Source organism: Suncus etruscus, chromosome 13, assembly GCF_024139225.1.
Source record: "Suncus etruscus isolate mSunEtr1 chromosome 13, mSunEtr1.pri.cur, whole genome shotgun sequence".
NCBI lineage: Eukaryota > Metazoa > Chordata > Mammalia > Eulipotyphla > Soricidae > Suncus > Suncus etruscus.
The window spans coordinates 94,258,513-94,264,512 of record NC_064860.1 but is presented as its reverse complement, the minus strand read 5'-3'; positions in this window follow the sequence as shown (position 1 = coordinate 94,264,512).

Here is a 6,000-nt window from a genome sequence, read left to right as displayed (position 1 = left end):
TGGGGGATCGAACCGCGGTCCGTCCTATGCTAGCACTTGCAAGGCAGATACCTTACCTCTAGCGCCACCTTCCTGGCCCAGCACTGTATTTTTTAAGCTCAGAGAATGTGGGAATCCGGGAAGAAAGGCTGGAGAAAGTAAATACCATACTTTGAGCACTTAAGAGTATATATACTGTGGGATAGATATATGCCAGAGAAATGCATATACTGATACTAACTCCCCTTTCTTTTTTTCTTTTTCTTTTTTTTTTTTTTGGATTTTGAGTCATACCTGGCTGTGCTCGGGGGTTACTCCTGGCTCTATGCTCAGAAATTGCTCCTGGCAGTCTCGGGGGATCATATGGGATGCCGGGATTCGAACCAAAATGCCCTACCTCCATGCCATCTCTCCAGCCCCACTAACTCCTTTTTCTATTGTTTTTTATTTTGATTGGGTCACATCCAGCAGTGCTCAGGAACTACTCCTAGTTCAGTGCTTGGGAGTCACATCCAGAAGTGTCAGGGATCAAACCTAGGTCTTCAGCATGCAACCAGATCCAGACTGCTGGAACGTCAGGGGGAAAATGCCTGGCCTCTCTGACATTAACACCAATCTAGGACCACATGCAGAGCACAGTCAGAATAGTTCTCAAGCCTGTTGTCGTTTCTTTGGTTGTTTTGGTTTGGTTTTTTTTTTGGGGGGGGGGGCACACCCAGTGGTGCTCAGATATTTATCCTGGCTCTGTGCTCAGATATAGGTCCTGGCAGGCTAGGGGAACCATGTGGGATGCCAGGGATGCAACTCGGGTCCCTCCCAGGTCTGCCGATTGCAAGACAAATGCCCTACCACTGTGCTATCTCTCTGGCCATGTGGTCTTGTTACTTCACCAATCCTTTCTGATTAACCAGGGACCACACTGAATGTGCTAAAAATGGTGCTTCTAGCAAGTACTAGAATTAGCATCTGTTACTACAGATGTAAAAAAAAAAAAAAAAAAAAGATGGATTTTATTTTTGAAGTCTACCTCAAATGCTACATCCCAAGACAAGTATGTAGTTTCCAACTTAACTGACACTCGACACTTCATCATCCTCTTTCTCCTCTCAGAATTCTTCATTTTGGACTCCAAGTCTACCTTCTTCTGCTTCTCTGCCTATTCTTCCAGCTGATCTTTCTCTGCCTCCTTTGAGGGCTCATCTGCTCTCCATGCCACCCAATGGCCCCGTTCTTTTCTTCTGCTTACTCTCTCCTGAGGTCTCATAACTTTCAGCCCCCACACCAGAGCTGAAAACAGCCCTTTCTGCTCTGCGTTGTTCGGGCATAAACCCTATACCCTGCTAGTTGCTATTTCGATGTGCCATTTTATTTACTCTATTTCTGCAATGGGGCTCACCTGCCTTGAGTGATACCAACAAGGGATCTGATGTTTTCAGTTTTGTGTTTGTTTTTAGGCCATACCCAGCAGAGCTCAGGAATCACTCCTGGCAGTGATTAGGGAACCTATAGGATGCCAGGGATCAAACCCAGGCCAACTGTGTGCAAGGCAAATGCCCTACTGACTGTGCTATCACTTGGGCCCCACAGTTCAAATTTTAACTTACACATAATAAAATTCAGTAGAAAATTTGTTACCAACAAGAAATCTTTCATTAGGAAGACTTGTTGGTTTTGGTTTAGAGCTAAACCCAGTCTCACTTGGGGGTTACTCCAGGCTCTGTGCTCAGAAATTACTCCTAGTAGAGCTCAGGAAACCACATGGGATGTAGAGTCAAATGTCCTACCTGTTGTGGTATCACTCTGTTTTTTCTTGATACCCAAAATAGACATACTAACATTAAAATGCTCAATTACTTTGGATTCCATGAGTTATGATCAGCTAATGGGTTGCCCTATCTACACTGAGTTCAGAAAAAAGGGAACCTATTCTTTGTGTTTTGTCCATGTTTCAAACCTAAATCTCTCTAGGCAACATTGGCACTTGACCAGAGAGCTGAAATAAAAGTATTCAGTCACCCCCGAGACCCCCCCAAATCACAAACCTCTAGCTAAGAAATAAATCTGACAGCCAAGAAGGACAAAAAGTAATGGTAAAGGTGACAATGAATTAGATAAACAGAAACCAGAAACAAAATGAAAAGAACAAAAATGCAGTAAGTAGCATAATAGCATGTAAACAGCTTAGCTAACGACTAAAGCTGATGAGAATCCTTTTGGAAGAAAGTCACCCCAAATCAGACCCCCACCAAGAAAGACCAACCCAACTGGAGTTCAAAATCAGAGAGCACCAAACACAAGGGGCTGAGAGAGCGCACAGAGGGTAAGGGGTTTGCCTTGTAGCCAGCAGGCCCAGGCTTAAACCCTGACACTTCATATGCCCCTCCACAGAAAAAGATATAGGGTCAAGGCCCACGAACAGAGCCTCAAGTAGGCCCAGGGCACTGCTGAGTGTACCCCAAACCTGTGCACCCCAAAAATGAGAAAGACAATAGAAAAAAAAAATTTTTTTTTTTGGTTTTTGGGCCACACCCGGCGATGCTCAGGGGTTACTCCTGGCTGTCTGCTCAGAAATAGCTCCTGGCAGGCACGGGGGACCATATGGGACACCGGGATTCGAACCAACCACCTTTGGTCCTGAATCGGCTGCTGTGCTATCTCTCTGGGCCCAATAGAAAAAATTTTTAACATGTTTGTAACCATGGTACTTAAAGATACTTAAAAAAAGAAAAGAAAAAAGTTTTAATTGAAACAAAAAAACTTAAAAAATAATAAATTTAGCTCAATTAACATTCTATAGTCTACAGAAAAACTCATAGATGAGAAAGCAAATGCAAAAACATCCAATATGAGGATTAATCCACTGACTATCTGAAAGAGGAAAAAAATCAGAACATTGTGCTTGCCTTGCATGTGGCTGAGGCAACATGCATGGGCTTCAAAATACCACCAGGGGTCAGTCATGAGCACAGACCAAGAAATGGCCCATGAGTAGTGTGGGCTGAAAAATTGAAAACGAAGATACTGGGTACCACAGTGGGTTCGGTATTTGCCTTGCATGCAGCCAACCCAGGTAAGATCCTGGCATCTCATAGGGTCCTCCAAGCTTACCAGCAGTGATTCCTGAGCACAAGAGCCCAGAGTAAACCCCCGAGCAGCGCTGGTTGTGATAATAAATAAATAAAATAAAAAATAATAAAGCAGAGTGTAGAACTTTTAAAAATTAAAAATTGCTAACTTAGGGGCCAGAACATACAACAGCAGGTAGGGCATTTTGCCTCGGACATGGGCCACTGGGGTTCAATGACCTTGGTGTCTCATAGGATTCCCAGAGACTGCCAGGAGTAAACTCTGAGCACCATGAGGTGTGGCCCAAAAACCAAACAAAACCAAACAGAAAATACAAAAAAAAAAAAAAAAAAAAAATAAATATATATATATATATATATATATATATATATATATATATATATATTACTGAAACAAAAAGACTATGTGGATTCAGGTTAGGATTATACTGAAAGTAAAATAAAATTGACCTGAAAACACCAAAGCAATACCAAGTGTGGCTGGCTCCAAAACCAAATTATTATTATTTTTGTTTGTTTTGGGGCCACACCTGTTTGATGCTCACAGGGGTTACTCCTGGCTATACGCTCAGAAGTCACTCCTGGCTTGTGGGGACCATATGGGACGCCAGGGGATCGAACCGCAGTCCGTCCTACGCTAGCGCTTGCAAGGCAGACACCTTACCTCTAGCGCCACCTTCCAGGCCCCCCAAATTATTTCTTAAAAACAATAATAAAGCAAACCTGCAATTCACTGCTTTCACGTATGGAACAAGAGACTTATGCAGAGAAGTCAATTGGAGAAAGATAAATACAGAACAATGACCTCTCCTCTATGGCACATAAGGGAATTAAAAGCAGCCAATGGTAGCTGCTCCAGAATAAAGGGACAGAACTGAGATTGCCAAATGGGTGGAATGGAAGAGATGGGAGAGAACAAGATATTCTCAACTTGTGCATAAAAGCAGGTAACAAAAATCTTTAAATTTGAGAAAGGGTATCTATAAATTCATCAAGTGTTAACGAGGTACTATGCCCCGAAATCATCGGTTCCAAGGAATAATTGTAATACCTTCCATTTATCTTAGACCTAACAATGTGCCAGCACAATAAGACAAGAAAAATTAAAAGGGAACATTGAAAAAGAGCCCAACCAATTACTATTTGCAAATGACAGTTAACATTAACATTTCCACCCCAAAGCAATTATAGAAAATATATTAGAAATGTTAATTTTTATTAAGAGGATGGTTAAAGATCGATAATTTAAATCCTACTCTTTTTTTGTAAGTCTAAGCAGAACTTTCAATAATTTCAATTAGAACAGCAAGGAATACTAACACACACCAAGTCAACATTTAAAAAATAGATGGGGGGATCACAAAAACGATTAGAAGACATTAAAAGCCAAAATAAATAGGAATACATACCATGTTCTCTCAGACAGGAAAGCTCAAAATCTGAAAAGATTTCAATTCTTCCCCCAACTGATCCAATTCCAATTAATTCCCTTAGGGGTTTTCGAGTCACGTGACAAGCCGATGCTTGAAACAAGAGCAAAGGTCCAGAGAACTGCTGAGACTCAGGCCACCCAGATTATCACGACTGCTGATAAAAACTAGAGTGTTAGCCATCGTGACAGTGGAGGATCACAGAGACAGGAAAGGGGGCACACAAAGAAAAGCTGGCAACAGACCCACAGAAACTAAGCATGTACAAGGAGGGAAGTGGTTTCAGCAGATCTCTGGCAAACAAGGGTCAATTCAATACATTTTATGACGATGACTCATATCCACATGGGGTTGGAGGGTTGGTGGGAGAAGATGAACATGGATCCCTACCTCACACCATAGACAAAAATCAATCACCAAATGGATTGGGAAGTTAAAAATGTGAAACATCATTAAAAAATCATTTCTAAAAAAAGAAATAGAAGCATTTGTCATCTCAGGCCAGGAAAAGTGAAGTCCATTGATCACAGTCAAATAAAAATAAGAACCTTCAATTCATCAAATTACATCACAGAAGTGTAGAAACCAAACATTGAACTGGAAGACAGTATTTGCAAGGGACATAACCAGTTATGGGATTAGTGTGTTCAAACGATTCATTTTAAAGGATAATTCAGTAGAAAAAACAGTTATAGATATGACCATTTCCCAAGAGGAATCACAAGACAAAGATACTCAATCATCAAATGGCTTCAAAATGCATCAGTAATCAAAGGAAGAGACAGTAAAGGCAAAATGACACATCAGTTTAGAACCCCACTGAGGACTAAAACTGTTGGGAGACAGAAAGAAAGCCATGTTAACTCAGACATACTGCTTGCTGCTCTAAATAGGCAAATTAGAAAAACTGACTGTCAAAAGTTTAAGCTTGGTACAGCCACTTTAGAAAACAATTCGGCATTAATATTTGTGACCCAGAAGTTCCAAGTCTCATATATTGCTTACCACAGCAGTATTCATTTCCCCACCCAACAAGTCGCCAAAGAAACTTTTATAAATAGTAGAGTCTCCACATTTCAATGAAATCTAAATTTCTAAAGTCTCAAAAGCTACAAAAAATAATTTTCCGAAGCATCATGATGACATTTTGAAATAAAACTCGTAAGAGTGTTTAAATCATAATACGGTAGAAAAATACGTAAACGAAAACATATTTATATATTATAAATGGTACATAATTAAAAAAATACTATATAGTCTAAGTAAGATGTATATTAAAACAGTTCATTTAAATCCTAAGTATATAGTTGAACAAAAATATATTAATATATATTATATGATAAAATTTAGTTAAATTATATAAATATATTAAAACATAAATGTGTGATACACAAAATATGTAATAAAATAGAAAAAAGTTCGTTTAAATTATGAGCATACAGTAGAACAAAAACATAAAAATATTAAGGTATATTTATGTACAATATATAATAAAGTATAATAGC